Source organism: Camelus bactrianus, chromosome 26, assembly GCF_048773025.1.
Source record: "Camelus bactrianus isolate YW-2024 breed Bactrian camel chromosome 26, ASM4877302v1, whole genome shotgun sequence".
NCBI lineage: Eukaryota > Metazoa > Chordata > Mammalia > Artiodactyla > Camelidae > Camelus > Camelus bactrianus.
In genome coordinates this window covers 37,074,928-37,100,680 of record NC_133564.1, presented here as the reverse complement: position 1 = coordinate 37,100,680, position 25,753 = coordinate 37,074,928, and the positions used below count along the sequence as shown (strand labels likewise).

The 25,753-nt window shown below is 36.9% G+C and overlaps 1 long non-coding RNA gene across 5 annotated transcripts in view; it reads right to left on the bottom strand.

Moving 5' to 3' along the window:
- The window catches only part of LOC141575150 (uncharacterized), a 47,980-nt gene that overhangs the window by 5,872 nt on the left and 16,355 nt on the right, over positions 1–25,753 (bottom strand). For 2 of the 5 annotated variants that reach the window (XR_012502529.1, XR_012502530.1), the window contains one exon: positions 7,888–8,120. The exons of the other annotated variants lie outside the window; for them this stretch is intronic. This is a non-coding gene — a long non-coding RNA (uncharacterized LOC141575150). The remainder of the gene's footprint in view (positions 1–7,887; positions 8,121–25,753) is intronic. 5 annotated transcript variants of the gene reach the window in all.

Sequence of the window (25,753 nt, the reverse complement as noted above, 5' to 3'; positions counted from 1 at the left end):
TGTTTCTTTGTGCTGTGGAAGTATTTGAGGTCCCCCACTGCCTTGGTGCTGTGTTCTTCCACTTGGAGTGAGACACTCATTCCCCTGTGGCAGCTAAGATGGCTATCAGAGAACATGGAGTGAGCATCAGCTAGCCTGAAGTCCATAACACTTCCCTTCCATGTCGGATTTCCATGAGAATGAAGCCCAAAGGGATAAGCGAAGAGTGGAAGATATTAAATTTGGTTTGGGCTCATTGCCTGTTTTTCTCGAAATCAGTGCAAGTTTCCTCCTAACCCACTGTGATTTCATTTTGACAGTGGCAGTGGGTTCATCTGTATGTGCTCTCTGAGCATTTTTGCTAGTTTAATGACAATTTTTTTTTTATTTTTACTTTTTAAAATTGAGTTATAGTTAGTTTACAATGCCTCAATTTCTGGTGCACAGCACAAGTCTTCAGTGATACATAAATATATATATATATATATTAATTTTCATATTCTTTTTTAAAAATTGGCTACCACAAGATATTGAATATAATTCCCTGTGCTATACAGTAAAACTTATTTATCTATTTTATATATGTCACTCAGAATCTGCAAATCTCAAATTCCCAGTTTATCCTTTCCAAATCCCCTCTCCCCTGGCAACCACAAGTTTGTATTATATGTCTGTGAGTCTTGTTTGTTTTACATATAAGTTCATTTGTCTTACTTTTTAGAGTCCACATATAAGTGATATGTGATATATTTCTTTCTCTTTCTGGCTTAATTCACTTAGAATGACATTCTCCAGGGACATCCATGTGGCTACAAATGGCAATATGTTCTCAATTTTCATGGCTAAGTAGTATTCCATTGTACAAATATACCATAACTTCTTTATCCAGTCATCTGTCAGTGAACATTTAGGTTGTTCCGTGTCTTGGCTATAGTAAATAGTGCTGCTATGAACATTAGGGTGCAGGTGTTTTTCTGAATTAAGGATTCTTCTGTATATATGCCCAGGAGTGGGAACACTGCATCATATGGTAAGTCTACTTTTAGTCTTTGGAGGAGTCTCCATACTGTTTTCCACAATGGCTACACCAAACTACATTCCCACCAAAAGTGTAGGAGGGTCCCTTTTGAACAACACCCTTTCCAGCATTTGTCATTTATAGACTTTTGAATGATGGTCATTCTGACTGGTTTGAGGTGAAACCTCATTGTAGTTTTAATTTGCATTTTTCTGATAATTTGTGGTATTGAGCATTTTCTAATGTGCCTTTGGCCATTTGTATATCTTCATGGGAGAATTGCTTGTTTAGGTGTTTTGCCCATTTTTGATTCGGGTTGTTCGTCTTTTCTTATTAAGTCGTATGAGATGTTTATATATTCTGGAGATCAAGCATTGTCAGTTTCATCTTTTGCACATATTTTCCCCTATTCCATAGGTTGCCATTTTGTTTTGCCTATGGTTTCCTTTGCTGTGCAAAAGCTTGTAAGTTTAATTAGGTCCCACTAGTTTATTTCTACTTTTATATCTATTTCTTTGATAGACTGCCCTGGGGAACATTGCTGAGATGTATGTGAGATAATGTTCTGCTTGTTTTCTTCTAAGAGATTTATTGTGACTTGTCTTATGTTTAAGTCTTTAATCCATTTTGAGTTTATTTTTGTTTATGGTGAGAGGGAGTATTTTAACTTCATTTATTTACATGCTGCTGTCCAGTTTTCCCAAAACCATTTGCTGAAGAGACTGTCTTTATTCCATTGTATGTTCTTGCCTCCTTTGTTGAAGATTAATTGACCAAAAGACTGTGGGTTCATTGCTGGCCTATTTTGTTCCATTGATCCGTATGTCTGTTTTTGTATCAATACCATGCCTTTTTGATTAATGTAGCTCTGTAATATGGTCTGAAGTCTGGGAGGGTTGTTCCTCCAGCCTCATTTTTTTCCTTCAGTTATGTTTTGGCAATTCTGGGCCTTTTGTGATTCCATATAAATTTTATAATGATTTGTTCCAGTTCCGTGAAATATGTCCTTAGTAATTTGATAGGGGTTGCATTAAATCTGTAGATTGCCTTGGGAAATGTGGCCATTTTAACAATACTGATTTGTCCAATCCAGGAGCATGGGATATCTTTCCATTTTTTAAAGTCTCCTTTAATTTCCTTGTAGTTCTCCATGTATAAGTCTTCCACTTCCTTGGTTAGATTTACTCCTAGGTATTTTATTACTTTAGGTGTAATTTTAAAAGAGATTGTTTTTTTACTTCCTTTTCCTGTTGATTCATCATTAGTGTAAAGAAATGCAACTGATTTTTGTACATTAATCTTGTATCCTTTTGTACATTAATCTCGTGATCTTGTATCCTTGTACCTTGCCAAATTCTTTCATTAGTTCGTGTAGTTTTTGTGTGGACCTTTTAAGGTTTTCTATATATAGTATCATGTCCTCTGCATATAGTGACGATATTTTAGCTTCTTTTCCAATTTTTATCTCTTTTATTTCTTTTTCTTGCCTGATTGCAGTGGCTAGGACTTCCAAGATTATGTTGAATAGAAATGGTGAGAGTGGAGAACCTTGCCTTTTGCCAGATTTTAGTAGGAAGGTTTTCAGCTTTTCAACATTGAGTTCTATGCTGGCTGTATGTATGTCATAAACAGCTTTTCTTATGTTAAGATATGTCCCCTCTATACCTAGTTTGGTGAGGATTTTTATCATAATGGGCAGTGAATCTTATCAAATGCTTTTTCTGCATCTATTAAGATGATCATGTGGTTTTTGTCCTTTCTCTTGTTGTTGGGGTGTATTACATTGATTTATTTGCATATGTTGAACCATCCTTGTGTTCCTGGGATGAACCTGACTTGATCATGGTGTGTGATCTTTTCTATGTGCTGTTGGATTATATTTGCAAATATTATGTTGAGAATATTTTTATCTATGTTTCCTCAGTGATATTGATCTGTGAGTTTCTTTTTTGGTAGTGTCTTTGTCTGGTTTTGTATCAGGGTGATGGTGACTTCATAGAATGAGTTTGTGAGTACCCCCTCCTTTTCAATCTTCTGGAAGATTTTGAGAAAGACTGGTATGAGTTCTTCTTTGTATGTATGATAGATTTCCCCAGTGAAGCCATGCAGTTCTGGACATTTGTTCATTGGGAGTTTTTTTTTTTTTTTAATGCTTATTCAATTTCATTTCTAGTGATCGGTTTGTTCTAATGTTAAATTTCTTCTTGATTCAGTCATGTGGACTGTATTTTTCCAGAAACCTGTCCTTTTCTTCAAGGTTATTCATTTATTTTCCATAAAGATGTTCACAGTATTCTCATATTATATTTTGAATTTCTGTGGTATTGGTTGTAATTTCTCCATTTTCCTTTCTTATTTTGATTGTGCTCTGTCTTTTCTATTCTTTGCAAGCTAGGCTTGAGGTTTTTCAATTTTATTTACTCTTTCAAAAAAAAAACCCAGCTGTTTGTTTGATTGAATTTTTCAATTGTTTTTTAAATCTCTATTTATTTCCTCCCTGATATTTATTGTTTTCTTCCTTCTGCTGACTTTAGGTTTTGTTTGCTCTTCTTTTTCTAATTATTTTAGTTGGTTAGTTGTTTATTTCAGATTGTTAATCTTTTTTGAGGAAGACCTTTACTGCAATGAACTTTCTTCTTAGAAATGCTTTCACTGCATCCCATAGATTTTGCGTGGTTGTGATTTTTGTCATTTGTCTCAAAGTATTTTTAAATTTCTTTTTTGATTTTTTCATTGACCCATTGGTTTCTTAGTATCATGTTTAATTATCATGCTGTCATTTCTTTCTCCTTTGTTTTTCTGTAGTTGATTTCTAGTTTCATGCATTGTGTTCAGAAAAAAATGTTTAAAATAATTACTATTATCTTAAAATTGTTGAGTCTTTTTTTGCGCCCAAGTACATGATCCATCCTAGAAAATGTTCCATATGCACTTATGAAGAATGCATATTGTATTTTTTTTAGGATGTATGTTCTGAAATATCAACCATGTCTAATTTGTATATTGTATCATTTAATTTCTGTTGCATTATTAAATTTGCATCTGGAAGATCTTCCAGTGAGGATAATGGGATATTTTAATTTCCTACCATTATTTTATTCCCAGCAATTTCTCCTTTTATATCTGTTAGTATTTGCTTTATGTATTTAGTTGCTCCTACATTGGGTATAGTTATGTTAATGGATGTAATATCTTCATCTTGTATTGCTCCTTAAATCGTAAAATGTTCTTCGTCTTTCTTTATGGTCTTTGTTTTAAAGTTCATGTTGTGTGAACTCAGTATTGCTACTCCTGCTTTCTTTTCATTTCTTTTTGTGTGTAATATCTTGTTCAATTTGCTCACTCACAGTCTATTTGTGTCCTTTTCCCAAAGTGGGTCTCTTGTATGTGGCATATTGTAGGTTCTTGTTTTATTATCCAGTCTGTCACTCTATGCCTTTTCATTAGAGCATTTAACCTATTGAAATTTAAAGTAATTTCTGATAAACCTTGGTTTATTGCCATTTTGAACTTAATTTTGCAATTGATTTGGCATTTTTCCCTTGTTTCTTTCTTTTACTTGTTGTGTGTGTTTTTTTTTAAAGTTTTCCTTTCTATTATCTTGGTTAATTTTTAGTTTTTGTGACTTTCTTGTAAGTTTTTGTCTTATGGTTACCCAATTTTGTACATATATTAACCCATTACTGTATCTGTTTGTTTAAAATATATAGTAATACAAGCTCAAACCCATCCTACCAAGAATGAAAAAATTAAAGAATGAAGAAAACTCTTATGTTTTCTTGCTCCCCTCTCCCACTCTTAATGATTTAGAAGTCTTCTTTTACAATTCCATGTTTATTCTGTTGTAATTCATGGTAATTATCACCTTTCCAATTATGGTTTTCTCCTTTCAAAAGCAAACTGCTTCTTTTCGATTTAGAGTATACCGTTCAATATTTCTTTTAGTATAGATTTAGTGTTGCTAAATTCTTTTATTTTTGCTTGTCTGTGAAGATATTTATTTCTTCTGCTATTCTGAAGAATAGACTTGCTGGATAAATTATCCTAGGCTGAATCTTTTTTGTTTGTTTGTTTTTCATTCAGGACTTTGAATATATCTTGCCACTCCCTTCTGGCTTGTAGTGTTTGTGTAGAGAAATCAGCTGAAAGTCTTATGAGTATTCTTTTGTAACTAACTCTGTTTTTCTCCTTATGCCTTTAGAACCATTACTTTATGTTTAACCCTGGCCATGCTGATTATAATATATCTTAGTGTGTGTCTGTTTGGTTTCTTCTTGTTTAGGTCCCTTCATACTTCCTGTACTCGTATATCTGATTGCTTCTTTATGTTTCAGAAGTTCTTAATTATGATTTCTTCAAATACCTTTTCAATCCTGTTTGCTATTTCTTCTCCTTCTGAGACCCCTGTTATGTGTAGGTTTTGGCAAGCTTTATATTATCCCATAGGATAATTGTTTTCATTGAATTTTGTTCTTTCATTGGTTTTTGTTTGTTTTCCTCTCTTCTGATTAGTTGATTTCTGTTGTCCTGTATTCTAAACCACTTATTAATTCCTCTGCATTAAGTAGCCTACTTTTTTTTTACAACTTTTAACTCAGCTCTTATCTCAGCAAATGTGTTTTCCTATTTTAAATCACTCCTCTTTATAAAGTTTCAATTTCCTATTTGACATATTCTTTGCCTCTATATACAATCTCTTTTTGCGTCTTTAGTACTTTTATCTCTCCTTTTTTGAAATCATGATTTAATAGATTATCAAGGTCTATTTCATGATCATTCTTTCAGGGGATTTTACCTGTTCTTTTAAATGGGGCTGTTCCTCTACTACTTTATTTTGCTTATATCTCTCCTGCACTATTGATTATGGAGCATGGTTATCTTTTCTGTTTCTAAAGGTTTTCTTTTAACTTATTTACCTAAAACAGATACAGAAATAAAGTTAAAAAATAAATTTAAAAGAAGAGAATAAGATTTGAAAACAGATTATGAACAATAACAGAAGAACTAGTCAAAGAGAAATAAAAATTGAGAAGTTTTAAAGTCTTAAAATTAGAAAATAATATATGAAAACTTATTATAATAAATAAGAGAACAAAACAAAGAGATAAAAAGCAAATTGTGAGAAATTTAAAAAGCTTAAAAGAAGAAAAAATTTGAGAACTTAGTCTAATCGATAATAGAAGAATAAAGCAAAAAGAAATAAAAATGAAATTGAGACAAACTAAAAACAATTTAAAATATTTTAAAGGCCAATTTTAAAAGGGATTAAACATAGAAACATAAAAATCTTTTAAATGTAAAAATTTAAAAAGTAAAAGAAAAATGAAAAAATGTGGATGTGTTCTTGTGGGCACTATGTGCTCTTAATAATTTTGTTGATAGCTCTGTCTGAAGTATGGGTGGTTACTATGTCTTCCTGTCTTTTGCCTGTTATCCTTTTTGTTGGGGATTTGGCCTGTGATCTGGTAGCAAGAGTCTTCCCTGGCTATTAAATGAGATCTCCTTTTTATTTTGTGATTGTCACTGCTCCTGTTCTCACCCTGCTGCATGAACTCTACTCACTGGTTCCAGAGGCCCTCCAGTTGTTCCCCTGATCTGTGCTTCTCCTAGTGCCATGTGTCATGTCTCCTCCAAATGCTGTATTGTGGTGGTGCACTTGTGCATGTTAGGTGGTTGGGTCTCTCTGCCTTTCAGTGCCCCTCCCAACTTCACTTCAGTTCCATGCTCTTTAGGTGGACTTGGATAAAGTGGTCATATCAGCCATCACCCGTGCTCTATGCCAGAACTCTTCTCCTTGTTCATTTGTCTTAGAACCATGAGTTCACAGAGGTACTGCAGCAGAACTTTCCTATTTGCCTGGGGCTGTAAACAAATCTGAGTCCCACCTATGAGGTTGCAGAGCCCCTAGGTAGGGATTGAGATTTCAACCATGCCTCCACCTGGGTGCACATTAGAGTATATGGTGGGTGTGTTTAAACCCCACCTCTCTTCAGAAAAGACACCAGAAATGATGCCACAAGTCTTCAAAGACAAAAGCTATGGCACCCCTCCCCCCAGGGCACACCAGCAGTGTTTCTTTGCCTTTTTTTTTTCATATTTTATGGGGGACTCATGTTGTTCTGCTTTGTATACCTTTCCAGTGATGGCACACAGCATATTGAAATCTCCTGAGATTGCCTCTGTACAGTTGGCTTGAGTCCTCCATCAGGCTCAGGCAGTCTGTTTCATCCCACACCTGCTGGTTGGTGTCTAAGCCTGGGGGTCATGAGGACCCTTTTTGCCCATTTAACTTTGTTCTGTCAGTCAAGGGATATTCTATACAATTTCAAGCCTCAGAGGTTCCCCCTCCATCCAGCTGACCTCTTCATTGGAGTAGGAGGGACCCAGCAAATGAGCACTATACCACCTTTGCTGCTCCCTCCCCATGGGACTGGACTGCACTATTTCCCTTTTTCTTCCTTTTATTTTCCTTTTCTCCTACCAGATTAATGGCGTGTTTTGTCTTTTGATGAAAGTGAGGTTCTGTTAAAGTTCAGCAGACTTTCTGATTGGATAGGTGGGTCAGTGGATGTCAGTCTTGTTGCATTTGTGGGAGAGGGTGAGCTAAGAGTGTCGTTCTACTCCACCAACTTGGCCCTTCTTGATTTTTTCTTTTTTTAAATGTACAGTAGTCTAGTGTCTGTATAAGTGTCAATTGTAGAGGGATTTTGTCCAGTAAGCCTAAAATTTCTTCTTTGAAATAAACTACTGGGTTTATAAAAAAGAACTAAGTTAACAGCTGCAAGCCAGCATCATCTATTCAAGGGTATGTTAGAGAAGGATGGAGGGGAGGAAGGGGAGAGGGGGAAGAGACTTAAAGGGTGAGGGAGTGGGGATGGAGGAAGCCCTACCTGATAAAAAGTGGATGCTTGCTGCCACTCAACACAGCTCAGTGCAGGGGCACCCCACTTTATGCATGAAGAGCTAGCTGTCTGGACTCTGATCTACAGACACTGCTCTCAGCTTCTACTCTGGAGTTGAGCTGGTGCTGCTGGAGGAGAGGGTGGAGTCAGGGCAACAGTGGTAGTATGGCAGCCTCTGGTGTGAACAAAGAGCTGTGAGTTCAGACTTGCTCCTTAAGCCCCTAAAAGACAATGAGCAAATGAGTCCTTTTAGAGAGACAAGGAGGGAGAGGGTCCTGTGGTGCTCCCACTGACTCTCCAAGCATCCAACTTGGAATTCTGCCTTAGGCTGACATCTTTGACCAAGAAACAACACAGATTGCTTTTATTTCCTAATTTAATAAAAGCCTTTGGCTCACTTTCACGGGAAGCATAGTAACAAATCTGAGCTACTTTAAGAAGAAGGAAAATCCTCACTGAGGACCTACCCTGCACCAGACATGGTATAAGGAACTTCATGGCTGTGATCTCAGTGACATCTGACAAGTCACTAAGAACTGGGATGAAGGGACATGATCAGAAACCAGAAGACAAAGACAGGCTGAAGGCAGATGTCATACAGAAAATCCCACAAGAATGAGTAGAAGCAGAAAGTGGAGCTGGTGTGGTAACACATGTGTAAATTCTTAGGTTTGAATTCCAATGAACTAGGCAGGGAAGTAATCCTGGATTTAAAGCATAAAGATCATTGGTTTCACAGATCCTCTGCATGACCAATTATTTTTGTTTGTTTCTTTCTTTTTGCTGTCCTAGATTTTCCTACATAGCAATTTTTATTCTTCTTCATCAACCATTCCCTTGACTGCTTCTCTTTCAATTTGTATGCATAAAAGACTTCACCCCAGGACCAGATAACAAATCAGTTAATAACAGGAAGGATAAGCCTTCAGAACTTGCCAAGCAAAAGGATAGATTGGTATGCACTAAGGTAAATATGTAAAATGATGAATAATTGAAATTCAAGTGAGTGGCTCACATTAATGCTGAAAAAGTTCAAAGAGGAAAGGAAGGCAGGTGGAAGTGGTCCTGTTTGTGCGTGTTTGTGTGTGTGAGCATGCATGCTGGGAGAGGAACTGGGTAATGGATGAAGACATCATGCAAGATTGTTGAAGTGTCAGTAACAGTCTTTGGATATGAGTTGAGAAAGGGAAATAAAAAGGTGAATTTGGAAATAATGCTTGAGGCCAGAATGTAAAAGTCCTTGAAGGTCAAATTAAGATGTGCTATCATATTTTATAAGTCTTGTATTTCACACCAATTTAAGTGTTGACCTTCTTAGAAATGGTGACTTAGAGAGGAGATGAAGGGTTCCTTTAAAGAGGAAATCTAGACAACCACAGCACATTGAGGCAATGGTACCCAACAATTGCATTCCACAAGATTAAGTACATTCACATTTCTACAGAAAAATAATAATTTACAGCACTGTATGTTTCCTACTAACTACAGAGTTAGAAAATAGCTCAGTAACATTGAATTTGAAATATTCAAAGGGTGAGCTAGACAGACACCAAGTAATCTTTCGTGTGGTTGAGTGTGTGTTTCAAAATGTTTCAGTTTTTCCTGACAGTGGCTACTTTTATTAGGTATTTACCTAGAAGCAGATTTGCTGGAATATGTATATCTGTATGTTCAGGTTGAAGTGGATACTGACAGATATTTGCTTCTCAGGTGATTGTACCAATTTACATGCTTGTCAGCAATGTAGCATTCTTTATGTGCTCCTGAAAGTTAGGAAGTTCTGAGCCTCAATTCAGTTCTACAAAGGGTAAAATTTTAAACAATCTCCTTTGTAGTTCTCATGCATACCAAATTTTTAGAGTTATTATCAGTGATATAATAAATAAAATATCTGTCCTTTATTTCTGGTACCAGACACAGAACTTCAAAACTCTTGGAATTTCTTGAGTGAGAAGAGTGTCTATTATGCTAATGAGGTGACTCACGGTAGTGGACCCCAAGTTAACTTCAGCATGAGGGCTAACCCCAGAAAGACCAACCACATAATTAGAGGCTTGAAAATTAGGGCCATGCTGGACTCTGGGAAGATGGGAGGAGATGATGCTGGAGATGCAGATTAATCATGTGTCCAATGATTTAATAAATTATAAAGCCCAAGTAAAAACTCTGGACATCAAACTCAGTGATGCTTTCTGGTTTGTGAATACCCGGACTCCACTTCCATCCAGTGTCTGAGGTTGGCATATACTAAGTCTGTGTAATTTATTTGTTGAACAAATTAATGCACTGATTCTAACCTGAGTCTTACATCCAACTCTTGAATCATTCTGGAAGTATAAAGTCTACGAGCTTGTGTCTCTCATGGTGAAGCTTGACATTTCTGTCCATGTAGGGAGATTCAGGAAAGGTATGAATAAACAGTGGGAACATTACTGTGTGGAAAAAAGCATCATCATAGGAAATGAAATCTTCTAACGCAACAATTTTTCAGTTCAAAGCAAGCCAAAACAAATTGACTATTCCACTTGTGACCTAGGCAGTGAGCATTGGTCTCTCCAGTAAGATTTGGCTTCTCCAGTAAGATTAACAAGAAGACAGATGACTGGATAAAGAAGTTGTATATTTATACAATGGAATAATGCACATCCATAAAAAAATAATAAAATGATGCCATTTAAAGCAACATGTATGGACCTGGGAAATATCATTCTAAGTGAAGTCAGAAAGAGAAAGAAAAATGCCATGTGATATCACTTATATGTAGCATCTAAAGAATAGATGAAATTATTAAAAAAAAAAAGACTCACAGACATAGAAAACAAACATGGTTTCCAGAGGGAGAAGAGAGTGGGAAGGGCTAAATTGAGAGCATGAGATTTGCAGATACTAATATATATATTATATATAAACAATAATTCCATACTGTATAGCACAGAGAACTATATTCAATATCTTGTAGTAACTTATGGTGAAAAAGAATATAAAAAAGAATATATGTATGTTATTGTATGACTGAAGCATTATGCTGTACACCAGAAATTGACATAACATTGGAAATTGACTATAATTCAATAAATAAATATAAATAAATATATATAGATATATTTTAATTATGCATTAAAATTCAACAATAAACTTTTATTTTCTAAAAGAAAGAGGAGAGTGAGTGGAGCAGCAATTTGAAATGTGTTTTGTATTTCTTATCTCATAATATAAGGATGATTCTAGTCTATAATTAATAAATAATTTGTAAGGCTTAAATCCAGCAGAGAAAATATTTAAATATTTACTTTTGGGGAATTAGATTTAGCCCAAGAGGAAAAAAAATCTAAAACTGATATAAGACATTCACCAATAAACATTCAAAAAAGTGCAGTGTCTTCCAGTATTAGACTGAAATGTTAACCTTTATTTCCTAGAATTATATGGATTGTGGGGGGAGTAGAATTAAGATAAAACTATGTTGGACATTGGATGTCTGGCTAAGACATTTTAGTTTTAATTTTTGTTCACAGTGGAGAGTGGAGAAGTTTTGGAAGGCAGCTATGCTCACCACTATATGCCTTCAAGTGGAAAAGTTTTGATCAGTAGAGGGAAGAGAAGAAATTAGTACCACAGAAAAGGCATTATCAAGGAAGGTAGAACAAAGATAACTGACGTTCACTGTACATGGCTACCAGACTTTCCATCGGTTCATCCTTTTATTGAAAATTCATAGGATTACACTTATATTTACTTCTTCCCTACAGAATGTGCTGTCAATTTTTTTAAAAATAAGAAGTGTCATGTTAATTTTCAGACAGGTATACAATATCTGTCTGAATAGATCATGGAAACATTGAGAATTCTGGCCAATTATTAGTAATTTCAGTATCAAATTTAAGAAAGAGGAGTCAGAAGCAGCCAAGATGGTGGAGTAGAAAGACACTAGTAGCTCACCCTTCCCACAAATACACCAAGAGAGACACCCCGGGACCCACCCATTCACTCAGAACACCTACTGAACATTGACAGAACATCACCTTCTTCAAAAGACAGAATTCACCACAAATCTGGTAGGAAAAAAGTAAAAGGAAAATAGCGTGGGACAAATCCCACAGTGTGGGAGTGACAAAGGAGGATTCGCACTCTTAAACTGGGGGGGAGGGGGACTCCAAGTCTTGTATCTGTGCAAAGTAGCCCTTGGCCCACAAAACAATAAGTAAAATGAGCACTAATTTTCCCTGTGACCTCAGCCTTAGACACAAACCAGCAGGGGGTGGGCTGGGAATGGCTGCCAGAGGAAAGTGGTGGACTGGGGCCAACAGCACAGAGGCAATCTCAAGGGGCTGAAGTATGCTATGAACTATGTCTGGGAGGGTATAGAGAACAGAACAGCCTGAGTTCCCCATAAAATTAAAAAAAAGGAAGCAATACTGCTGGTGTGCATTGCAGGGAGGAGCACAATGCGGCTGGGCCATAGCCTTTGTCTACACAGTCCTGTGACACCATTGCTGGTGTGTTCTTAGGATAAGAGAGACAGGGCTCCACCACAACCACCATATCGCTTCAAATCCACCTCTGGTGGATTTGAAGCACATATTCATACCCAGTGGCTCCACAACTTCACAGGCAGGACTGAAATTTGTTTACAACACCAAGCAAAGGGGACCATTTTGCTATGCAGGTGCCTTTGTGGACCCACCCTTCTAAGACAAATGGGCAAGGACTAGAGTTCTGGCACAGAATAAGGGTGAGTGCTGGTGTGGCCATTTTCTGTGAGCCCACCTACCCTGAGTGAATGCATCACTAAGAGTAGTTCTGACCAAGTTGCATGACCTGTGGGCCTCTGGGAAGAGTGAGCAGAGTTTGCAAAGTGGGGTGATTGAAGGGGCAGCATTTGGCACTTGGCATGGTGCTGATCTGGTAGCATGAATGCAGTCACTGAGTGCTGGAAGCCCTACTGGTGTAGGCATCTAAGACAGTGAGCAGAGTTTGTGTATCAGGGCAAGTGCAGGTGCAGTGTTTGCTGCTGCAGATGTCACTGACCTGATAGTGCATCACCAACCAAGTGTGTGACCCAGAATTCAGTGGAATTGCACTGGTATTTTTGAGGGCAGAGAACCTGGGGGACACCACAGCAGCATACTGACATTCCTGTGACTAAAGCTAGGACAAGGGCAGAGTCAAGAAAAAGTACTTAAAGTGCTCCAACCTCACCTACTATGCACCAGAGCTCAGAACCAGGTCTGGAAGCCTCACTCTCAACAAAAAGGAAACAGATCCAGTCCCTGACAGAGCTGTGACAACCACAGAACAAAAAGGAGACCACTCTAAAAATCCAGAGAAGGCTCTGGTCACCACAACACCAGCCACATCCCTAATCAAAAGGATAACTGATAACACACATGGAAGGAAGACATGGCTACCATCCATACTAAAAACAAACCTAGCAACAAAATTATTAGGGGTGCGCAGTCTACACAGGAACACATCCTCTTCAAAAAAAAAAAAAACCCTTGAAGTCCAGAGAAGATAACTGATACTTCATAATCCATAGTGCCAGAGAGATATAAGTAAAATGAAGAAGGAGGGGAATGATTCTCAATTAAAAGAACAATAGAAATCCCCAGAAAGAACAGTCAATGAAATATATCTCAATAGTCTACTAGATCATGACTTCAAAACTGGAGTGATGAAAGCACTGGAAGAAATAAAAGAGACTATAAATAGAGAGAGAACATTATGAAAAGGAAATTGAAAGTATAAAGAGGAGATAATTAAAAACATAATACTCAATGGCTATGAAAAGAGCCAAGATATAGGCAGTCAAAAGCAGACTAGACAATACAGAAGAATGAATAAGTGACTTAGAAAACATGAAAAGAGAAGTCACCCAATCAGAACAGCAGATAGAAAAGCAAGAGAGAGAGAAAAAAAAAAGAACAATGAAAACAATATAAAGGATCTATGGGATAATATATAACATTCCAAACTATGCATAATAGGGGTCACAGAAGGAGAAGAAAAAGCAAAAGGGATTAAAAAGGTATTTGAAGAAATCATGACAGAAAATATCCCAAACCTAAAGAAGCAATCAAATATCCAAGTACAGGAAGCACAGAGAGTACTCAAGAAGAACCCAAATAACCTACACCAAGACATATTAAAATTAAGATGGTGAAAGTTAAAGATAAAGAAATGATACTAAAGGTAGCAAGAGAAAAATGAATTATTATTTATAAGGAAAACCACATAAGGCTATCTGTTTGTTTCTCTTCACCAACACTGCTGGCCAGAAGGGAGTGGTAATATATATTAAAAGTTCTGAATGAGAGAAAGATGCAACCTAGGATAATTTATGCAGTAAGGCTGTACTTTAGAATAGAAAGAGAAAGAATTTCACAGAAAATCACAAACTAAAAGAATTTAGCAATACTAAACCTATGCTAAAGGAAATAATGAAAGGTTTACTCTAGGGGACTCAGAGAAGATACCAGAGTAGAAGGGCACTCACAGCTCACCCTCTGCCACAAATACACCAAGACCCACATCCAAAGACCAATTCAGCCAACCAGAGCACCTGTGGAACTCTGACAGATCATCGCGCTCTTCAAAAGATAAAGACGCCAAAAATCTGGTAGGAGAAAAGGAAAAAAGAAAGAACAAAAGGCAAAGCAGAGTGGGACGGGTCCCATGGGGAGGGAGTGGCAAAGGAGGACTGGCGCTCGCTCACTGGGTCTCCCCTCTCCAACTGAGAGGCCAGTGGGACGGAGAGGGAGCCTCCGAGGCTCCGATCTATATGAAGCAGCCCTTGACTGACAGAACTAAGTAAAACGGGCACAGAGGGTCCCCCCAACACCCAGCCTGAGATGCGGGCAGGCAGCAGTGGGCAGGGCCAGGCTGCACAAGCCAGGCGGAGGACGGGGGCAGCTGCATGGAGGCAGCCCTGGGGGAACGCAAGGGGCTGCACACCATGGCTGTGGGTGTACAGGGCAGAACAATCTGGGCCCTCCATAAAACAGCAAGGTTGATGTGCTCTCAGGGGAAGGGTGCATACCCCCATTTCTGAAAACCCACAGAAAGTTTTCAGGGGAAGAGAGGTGGGGCTCAGGCACAGCTGCCATATCCTCCAGCGCTTAGTATCCAGGCAGTAGCAGGGGCGAAACCTGCATCCGCACCAAAGAGCTTAGCAGCCTTAAAGGACAGACTGAGACTGGCCTACAGCCCGAGGCAGATAGGATCCTTCCATCATGGTCCCTCAGAGAACTTGCTCCACAAAGACAAACAAGGAGCTGAGCTTTGGCCCAGAGCAGGGACAAGGCTATCCCTCTGTCTTCCCAGAGCCCACCTGTGGAGCACTGACCAGGGCGGAGCGTGCAGCCACACAGAGCAGTGGAGCTACAGGTGCAGGTAGAGGGAGAGTGGCCTCCGCTTTTCGGGCAGGAACACAGTCCCTGAACGAGGTGCTGGGAGGGGGCACGTCCTGCCCTCCTACCTGGCCAGTCTGCAACATCTGACTGCGGCATCGGGAGGGGCTGTGACCTGCCCACCCACAGCAGAGGAAAGATGCACCTGACCCAGTATTAGGAGGAGGTGCAATCAGCTTGCCAACAGGTACTGGGAGCAGCACAGAAGAGGGCGCCAAAAGAGGGCCTCTGAAAACAGCAAGATGAACTTCCAAAATAGGACAAAGACAGAAAGACTTCACGTTAAAAGCACACAGACTCCAGGAGAACACCGACAACCCCCCCCTTTTTTTTAATCTGTTTTTACCTGTTCTATTTTCTATTACCCTCTTAATTTTTACTTCTTAATTCATTTCTATTTCTCTTGGGTTTTGATGTCCTGTTATTGATTAGACACAGGTTTCAAATACATCTATTCATCTACCCCCCTCTTTTTTTTTAAAGGATTTAAAAGGTCGTCTCAACCTGATTAATAATCTGCTTCAACTCGCTCTTCTATTATTCATTATACACTGTTTTCAAACCCTCTTTCTCCCTTCTTTTAAAATTATTTCTCTCTCTTTTATTTTTTTTCTTTCTTTCCTAAGTTCTATTCCTAAATAAGCATTAGATAGATAAAATCCTTAAGGACAAAAATAGACAACTGATACTCCATAAACCACAGTGCCAGAGAGGTATGAGCAAGAAGAAGAAGCAGAGAAACCTTTCCCAATTAAAAGAACAAGAGAAATCCCCTGCAAGAAAGATCAATGAAATAGATATCGATTAAGATTTCAAAAAAGAAGTGATCAAATTGCTGAAGGAATTAAAAGAGATAGTGTTTAGAGATACAAAATATGTCAAAAATGAAAATGAAGCTATAAAGAAGAGCCAAGTAGAATGGGTAAACTCATTGACAGAGATGAGGAATGATCTAATAGCTGTGCAAAGCCAACTACATAATGCAGAGGAATGAATTAGTGACCTAGAAGACAGGACAATAGAAAGCACCCATTCAGAAGAACTACAAGATAAGCTACAAGATAAACTACAAGATAATAAAAAATAATGAAAATAGCTTAAGGGACCTATGGGACAATATAAAGTGTCCCAATCTTTGCATAATAGTGGCCCCAGAAGGGGAAGAAAGATCAAAGGGGATTGAAAAGGTTTTTGAAGAAATCATGACTGAAAACTTCCCAAACTTAAAAAAGGAATAAGATATCCAAGTACAGGAAGCTCAGAGGGTCCCAAACAGGAAGAACCCAAATAGACCCACAAGAAGACATATTATAATCAAGATGGCCAGAGTCAAGGATTAAGAAATGATTCTAAAGGCAGCAAGAGAAAAGCAAAGAGTAAGTTACAAGGGAACCCCCATAAGGCTCTCAGCTGATTTCTCTACACAAACACTACAGGCCAGAAGGGAGTGGCAAGATATATTCAAAGCCCTGAATGAAAAAAAGATGCAGCCTAGGATACTTTATCCAGCAAGGCTATCCTTGAGGATAGAAGGAGAAATAAAGAGTTTCACAGACAAAAAAAAGCTGCAGGAGTTTAGCAACACTAAACCGATGCTAAATGAAACATTGAAAGGTCTATTCTAAATAGAAAAGCAGCAGGATGCTACAGAAATGAGAAACTCACAACTGGAAAGGTGATAACTCATGAATTACAAAAAAGTAAACATGAAATTATAAAAGAAGACATACAAATCACTGAGAGTGGGAGAGGGAGGCAGGGAAATATAGAATATTTTTTCCTTTATTTTTTAATTTTTTTCACAGTAGGATGGGTTTGAGATCGTTACTATCAGTTTAATAAAAACAGTTATACTAATGGGTTGATAGATTTACTAAAAGGGGTAACCATAAGCTAAAAACGTACAAGGGATTCACAGAAATTAAATAAAATCCATGATAATACAAAGGAAAATTACCAAACCACAAAAGGAAGAAGAAAGGAACAAAGAGGATATACCAATTCAACTGCAAAGATAAGTTCAAAATGGCAATAAACACACACCTATCATTAATTACTGTAAATGTTAATGGACTAAATGCTTCAGTCAAAAGACATAGAGTGGCAGACTGGATAATAAAGCAAGAACCTTCAATATGCTGCATACAAGAGACCCAATTTAGGGAGAAGGACACATTTAGATTGAGAGTGAAAGGATGGAAAAGGATATTCCATGCAAATGGAAAAGCCAAAAAAGCAGGTGTTGCAGTACTGATTTCAGACAAAATAGACTTTAAAACAAAGGCCATAAAGAAAGATAAAGAAGGACATTTTATAATGATTAAAGGAGTGATACAAGATGAGGTTATTACACTTGTTAATATATATGCACCCAATATAGGAGCACCTAAGTACATACAAGAATTACTAACAGAGATAAAGGGGGATATTGATGGGATTACAATCATAGTTGGGGATTATAACACTGCATTAACATCACTAGACAGATTTTCCAGACAGAAAATAAACAAGGCAATAGAGAAATTAAACACTTTAATAGAAAAACTAGATTTGGTGGATATTTTCAGAGCATTACACCCCCCAAAAATAGGATATACATTCTTTTCAAGTGCACATGGAACATTTTTCAGGATCGATCATGTACTTGGGCACAAAAGAAACCTCAACAATTTTAAGAAGATAGAAATTATCTCAAGCATTTTTACTGACCACAATGCCATGAAGCTGGAAATCAACAACAGAGAAACAAAGGAGAAAAATGGAAAGCAGGCAGATTAAACAATATGTTATTGAAAAAGCAATGGGTCAATGAGGAAATCAAACCTGAAATTAAAAAATACCTTGAGACAAATGATAATGAAAGCACAACCACTCAAAACCTATGGGACACAGCAAAGGCAGTGCTAAGAGGGAAGTTTATAGTGATACAGCCCTTCCTCAGAATACAAGAACAATCTCAAATAAACATCTTAACCCACCACCTGAATGAATTAGAAAAAGAAGAACAAAAAGCCCCAAAAAGCAGCAGAAGGAAGGAAATAATAAAGATCAGAGAGGAATTAAATACAAGAGAGATTAACAGGACCATAGAAAAAATCAACCAAACCAAAAGCTGGTTTTTTGAATAAGTAAATAAAATCGACAAACCTCTGGCCAAACTCACAAGGAAGAAAAAAGAGAGAGCACAAATTAACAAAATAAGAAAGGAAAATGGAGAAATTACAACAAACAAAATAGAAATACAGAATATCATATGAGAATATTATGAAAAACTATATGGAACCAAACTGGATAACCTAGAGGAGATGGACAAGTTTCTGGAAACATACTGTCCACCAAAACTGAATCAAGAAGTATCTGAACAGTTGAGCAATCCGATCACTAGAAAGGAAATAGAAATAGCAATTAAAAACCTCCCTACAAATAAAAGTCCAGGACCGGATGGCTTTACTGGGGAATTCTACCAAACATACAAAGAAGAACTCATACCAGTCCTTCTCAAACTCTTCCAGAAGATTGAAAAGAATGCAATACTCCCAAACTCATTCTATGAAGCCACCATCACCCTGATACCAAAACCAGGCAAAGACACTACCAAAAAAAGAGAATTATAGGCCAATATCACTGATGAACATAGACTCCAAAATCCTCACCAAAATTTTAGCAAATAGAATCCAACAACACATAAAAAAGATCATATATCATGACCAAGTAGGGTTCATCCCAGGGACACAAGGCTGGTTCAACATATGCAAATCAATCAATGTAATACATCACATCAACAAGAGAAAGGACAAAAACCACATGATCATCTCCATCGATGCAGAAAAAGCATTTGATAAAATTCAACACCCATTTATGATAAAAACTCTCGCCAAAGTGGGTATAGAGGGAACATATCTCAACATAATAAAAGCTATATATGACAAACCTACAGACAGCATAGTACTCAATGGTGAAAAACTCAAAAGCTTCCCACTAATATCTGGGACAAGAAAAGGATGCCCACTATAACCACTCCTATTCAACATAGTCCTGGAAATCTTAGCCACAGCAGTCAGGCAAGAGAAAGAAATAAAAGGGATCGAAATTGGAAAACAAGGGGTTAAAGTATCATTATACGCTGATGACATGTTACTATATATAGAAAACCCTAAAAGGTCCATACAAAAGCTACTAGAGCTGATTGAAGAGTTCTACAAGGTAGCAGATTACAAATTTAACATTCAAAAATCAGTTGCATTTCTTTACATTAATGATAAATCAACAGAAAAAGAAGAGTAAAGAAACAATCCCCTTTAAAATATCACTTAAATTCATAAAATATCTGGGAATAAATCTAACCAAGGAGGTGAAAAAGTTATACACAGAAATCTATAAACCATTGATGAAGGAAATTAAAGAAGACTTTAAAAAATAGAAAGATATTCCATGCTCTTGGATTCGAAGAATCAATATTGTTAAAATGGTCACACTGCCCAATGCAATCTACAGATTTAATGCAATCCCTATCAAATTACCCAGGACATATTTCACAGAACTAGAACAAAGCATAATAAAATTTATATGGAACCATCAAAGACCTAGAATTGCCAAAGCATTACTGAAGAGAAAGAAAGAGGCTGGAGGAATAACTCTCCCAGACTTCAGACAATACTATAGAGCTACAGTCATCAAGACAGCATGGTATTGGTACCAAAACAAACATATAGACCAATGGAAGAGAATAGAGAGCCCAGAAATGAACCCACAAACTTTTGGTCAACTAATCTTTGACAAAGGAGGCAAGAATATACAATGGAATAAAGACAGTCTCTTCAGAAAATGGTGTTGGGAAAACTGGACAGCAGCATGTAAAACAATGAAGCTAGAACACTCCCTTACACCATATACAAAAATCAACTCAAAATGGATCAAAGACTTAAACATAAGACAAGATACAATAAACCTCCTAGAGGAAAACATAGGCAAAACATTATCTGACATACATTTCAAAAATTTTCTCCTAGAAGAAATAAAAGCAAGAATAAACAAATGGGACCTAATGAAACTTACAAGCTTCTGCACAGCAAAGGAAACCAGAAGTAAAACAAGAAGAAAACCTACGGAATGGGAGAAAACTTTTGCAAGTGAAACCGACAAAGGCTTGATCTCCAGAATATATAAGCAGCTCATATGACTCAATAAGAAAAAAAAAAACAACCCAATCCAAAAATGGGCAGAAGACCTAAACAAGCAATTCTCCAAGGAAGACATACAAATGATCAAAAAGCACATGAAAAAATGCTCAATATCACTAATTATCAAAGAAATGCAAATCAAAACTGTAATGAGGTATCACCTCACATCAGTCAGAATGGCCGTCATTCAAAAATCCACAAATGACAAATGCTGGAGTCTGTGGAGATAGGGGAACCTTCCTACACTGCTGGTGGGAATGCAGTTTGGTGCAGCCACTATGGAAAACAGTGTGGAGATTCCTTAAAAGACTAGGAATAGACTTACCATATGACCCAGGAATCCCACTCCTGCTCTTGTATCCAGAAGGAAATCTACTTCAGGATGACACCTGCACCCCAATGTTCATAGCAGCACTATTTACAATAGCCAAAGCATGGAAACAGCCTAAATGTCCATCAACATGGCACTTGATAAAGAAGTAGTGGTGTATTTATACAATGGAATACTACTCAGGCATAAAAACCGACAACATAATGCCATTTGCAGCAACATTGATGCTCCTGGAGAATGTCATTCTAAGTGAAGTAAGCCAGAAAGAGAAAGAAAAATACCATATGAGTTCGCTCATATGTGGAATCTAAAAAACAAAAACAAACAAACAAACAAACAAAAAGAAAGCATAAATACAGGGCAGAAATAGACTCACAGACAGAGAATACAGACTTGTGTTTGCCAGGGGGGTGGAGGGTGGGAAGGGAGAGACTGGGATTTCAAAATTGTAGAATAGATAAACAAGATTACACTGTATAACACAGAGAAATATACACAAAATTTTATGATAACTCACAGAGAAAAAATGTGACAATGAGTGTGTATATGTCCATGAATGACTGAAAAATTGTGCTGAACACTGGAATTTGACACAACATTGTAAAATGATTATAAATCAGTAAAAAATTTTTAAAAAAAGGTTTACTCTAAATAGAAAATAAGCAGAGGAGAAAGGCACAGATGTTGGAGTTGAAGGACAATTTTACCTCACCCTCTCCCACAAATACACCAAGACTTATATCCAGGAACCCACCCATCCAATCAGAAGAATTGCTGAACTTTGACAGAACATTGCCTTCTTCAAATGACAAATACTTTGCCAATTAAGTAGGAGAAAAAGAAAAAAAGAAAAAAAGGAAGGGAAAGGAAAATAGTGGGGAACTGGTCCTGCAGGGAGAAAATGGCAAAAGAGAAATAGCTTTCATTTGCTGGGTCTCCTTCACTCCAAAGGAGAGGTCAGTGGGATGGAAGGGGAACTTCCAAGGCTTGGATCTGGATGGAATGGCTTTTGACTGACAGAACTAAGTTAAGTGGGCACAAAGGATCCCTGTAATCCCCAGGCATAGACATCAACCAGCAGGGTTGGGACAGGACAGGCTGCCTGAGCCAGGAAAAGGACAGGGGCCAATTGTACTGAGGCAAGCTTGGGGGACTTCAGTGAGATGTGTGTCATAGCTAGGGGGATATACTGATCAGAAAACCCTGGGTCCCTCATAAAATACACACACACACACACACACACAAACACACACACACACACACACACACACACACACACAAAGCAACATTGCAGGTGTGCCATAGGGAGAGGGGCACTGTAGCATTTGTCTCGGCAGACCCATGGCACCATTATTGGTGTATCCTTGTGAGAAGAGAGGCAGGGCTTAACAACAACTACCATATTCTCCAGTGTGCAGCTCCCAAGTGAAAGTGGGGTTCAAACCTGAAGCTATACCTACGTTTCGGCAACCTCATAGGTAAGAGTGAGATTTGTTTACAGCCCCAGGCAGAGGGAAACTTTCTGCAAAGGTGAATCTGTGGACTCGTTCTTCTAATACAATTGAATAAGAAACAGAGATTTGGCACAGAGCAGGGGCAAGGGCTAGTGAGGCCATTTTCACTGAGCCAGGGACATGACTGGTGGGCCTCTAGAACCAGTGAGTGGAACTCAGGCAGCAGGGTGAGGATAGGGTCGGTGACAACAACAGAACAAAAAGAAGGCCCCACTAAATAGCCAGGGCATGCTCTTGCCACCAGAACACTGGCCACATCCCCAACGAAAGTAATAACAGGCAAAAGGGAAGGAAGGAAGACTTGGCAACTACTCGTAAGTAAGAAAGAACTCTCAACAAAATTATAAGGGCACACAGTCTATAGAGAAATATACCCATATTTTCTTTAATTTTTATTTTTTAATATTTTATTCATTAATTAACTTAAAATTTTTCTTTAAAATATTTTTATTAATTTTTAAAATTGATTTCAATTTGATTTTTATTTGTTTTGTTCTGTTATTGATTATACACTGTTTTCATTTTTTTATTTTACATTTCTTTTTTATAGTTTTATTTCTGCATCCACTTCACATAAATAAATGAATAAATAAAACCGTTCAGGACCAGAGTAGATAACTGATACTTCATAATCCATAGTGCCAGAGAAAGATAAGCAAGATAAAGAAGCAAAGAATCACTCCCAATTAAAAGAACAAGAGAAATTCCCTGAAAGAATAATCAATAAAACAGGCTTTGATAGTCTACTACATCATTATTTCAAAAAGTGACTGATCACAGTACAGAAGGAACTAAAACAAATTGTACATAGAGACAGAGAATATGTCAAAAAAAGAAATTAACACTATAAAGAGGAGCCACATAAAATTGGAAAACCCATTTATTGAAATGAGAGCTAGTGGGCTAGATAATGCAGAGGAACAAATAAGTGACTTAGAAGACCGGAAAACAAAATTACCCAATCAGAACAGCAGAGAGAGAGAGAAATAAAACAATGAAAACAATATAAGTGACATATGGTATAATATAAATTGTGTCAATTTATGCATAATTGGGGTCCCAGAAGAAGAAGAATGAGCAAAAGGGATTGAAAAGGCATTTAAAGAAAAAATAACTGAAAACTCCCCAAACCTAAAGAAGCAATCAGATATCCAAGTACAGGAAGCCCAGAGGGTCCAAAACAAGAAGAAACCAAACATAAACACACCAAGACATACTATAATCAGGATGGCCAGATTTCTACTGAAAGGAAAAAAAAAACATAATTGGAAAGGTGATAACTACAATGAATAACAACAGGATAAACATGAAATTGTAAGAGAGACGTCGAAATCATTAAGAGTGGGAGAAAGGAGCAAGAAAATTAAGAGTATTTTACTTTTCTTTTTCTGTTTCTTTTTGTTTTTGGCAGGATGGTTTGAACTTATTTCACTATCTGTTTAAAACAAACAGATATAGTAATGGGTTAGTATATGTAAAAACCAGATTAACCACATGACAAAAACTAACAATGGAGACACACACAAAATAAAACAGAGATAATACAAGGAAAATTATCAAACCACAAAAAGAAAAAGAAAGAAACAAAGAAGAAATACCAAATCAACTGCAAAACTAAGTTCAAAATGGCAATAAATACAAGTCTATCAATTCTTACTTTATAATGTCAATGGACTAAATGCTCCAATCAAAAGGCAGAGTGGTATATTGGAAAATAAAACAAGAACATACAATATGCTGTATACAAGAGACACACTTTAGGGAGAAGAAGAGACATACATTGAGAATGAGAGGATTGAAGATGATATTCCATGCAAATGGAAAAAAAAAACAAAGTAGGAGTAGCAATACTGATTACAGACAAAATAACTTAAAAACTAAAGACATAAATAAAGATAAACAGGGCACTATATAATGATTGAAGACAAAATGCAAGATGAGGATAATATACATGTTAACATATAAGAACAAAACATAGGAGAACCTAAATACATAAAGTGAATACTAACAAATATAAAGAGAGAAATCTATGGGAACACAATCATAGTAGGAGATTTTAACACCCCATTCACATCACTTGACAGGTTTTCCTGACAGAAAGATAAAGGCAAAACAGCAACTAAATGATACAATAGAACAATTAGACTTGGTTGATATTTTCAGAATATTATATCCCCCAAAATTACAATATACATCCTTTCCAGTGCACATGGAACACTTTCTAGGATGGATCATGCTCTTGGGCACAAAAGAAGACTCAACAATTTTAAGAAGATAGTAATTATTTTAAGCATTTTTTTCTGAACTCAATTCCGTGAAACTAGAAATCAACTACAGCAAAACATAGGAGAAAAAAATGACAGCATGATGATTAAACAACATGATACTAAGAAACCAATAGGTCAGTGTTAAATTCAAAGAAGAAATTAAAAATTACTTGGAGACAAATGACAAAAATCACAACCACACAAATTCTATGGGATGTAGCAAAAGCAGTCCTAAGAAGAAAGTTCATTGCAATAAAGGCCTTCCTCAAAAAAGATAAACAATCTGAAATAAGCAACCTAACCAACCAACTAAAAGAATTAGAAAAAGAAGAGCAAACAAAACCTAAACTCAGCAGAAGGAAGAAAACAATAAAGATCAGGGAGGAAATAAATAAAATAGAGATTTAAAAAAACAATAGAAAAAGTCAATCAAACGAAGAGATGGTTTTTTGAAAGAGTAAATAAAACTGACAAACCTCAGGCTTAGCTCACAAAGAAGAGAAAAGACAGAGCACAAATAATCAAAATAAGAAAGGAAAATGGAGAAATTACAACCAATACCACAGAAGTTCAAAATATCATATGAGAATACTGTGAACAACTTTATGGAAAATAAATGAATAACCTTGAAGAAATGGACAAGTTTCTGGAAATATACAGTCCACAAAGACTGAATCAAGAAGAAATTGAACACTAGGACAAACTGATCACTAGAAATGAAATTGAATAAGTATTTTAAAAAAAAACAGTATTTAGATAATCTCAGAATATTTACATAATCTCAAATTAATAGATGCTAAAAACAGTGGGTGAAATTTTGATGAAGAACAGAATATTTACATAATCTCAAGTTACTGGTTAGTCACAAAGGGAAAAAAGAACTTTATAGGGAAGAAAACTAATAGACACCACCTAATGAAGTGATGAACTTAGCATCACCCATAAATGGAAAAACTGACATCTTGTGCCATCTAAAATAACACCTTGGGAGGAACATAGCATCACTGATACCTGTTGTGCTCCTGCTAAGAATACATGACATGGAACTATTCATGAGGCAATATCAGAAAAATATAAAATGGACACTGTAAAATTAATGACATATGTTCTTCAAAAATCATAAGATCATGAAAGAAAAGAAATGCTGAATATT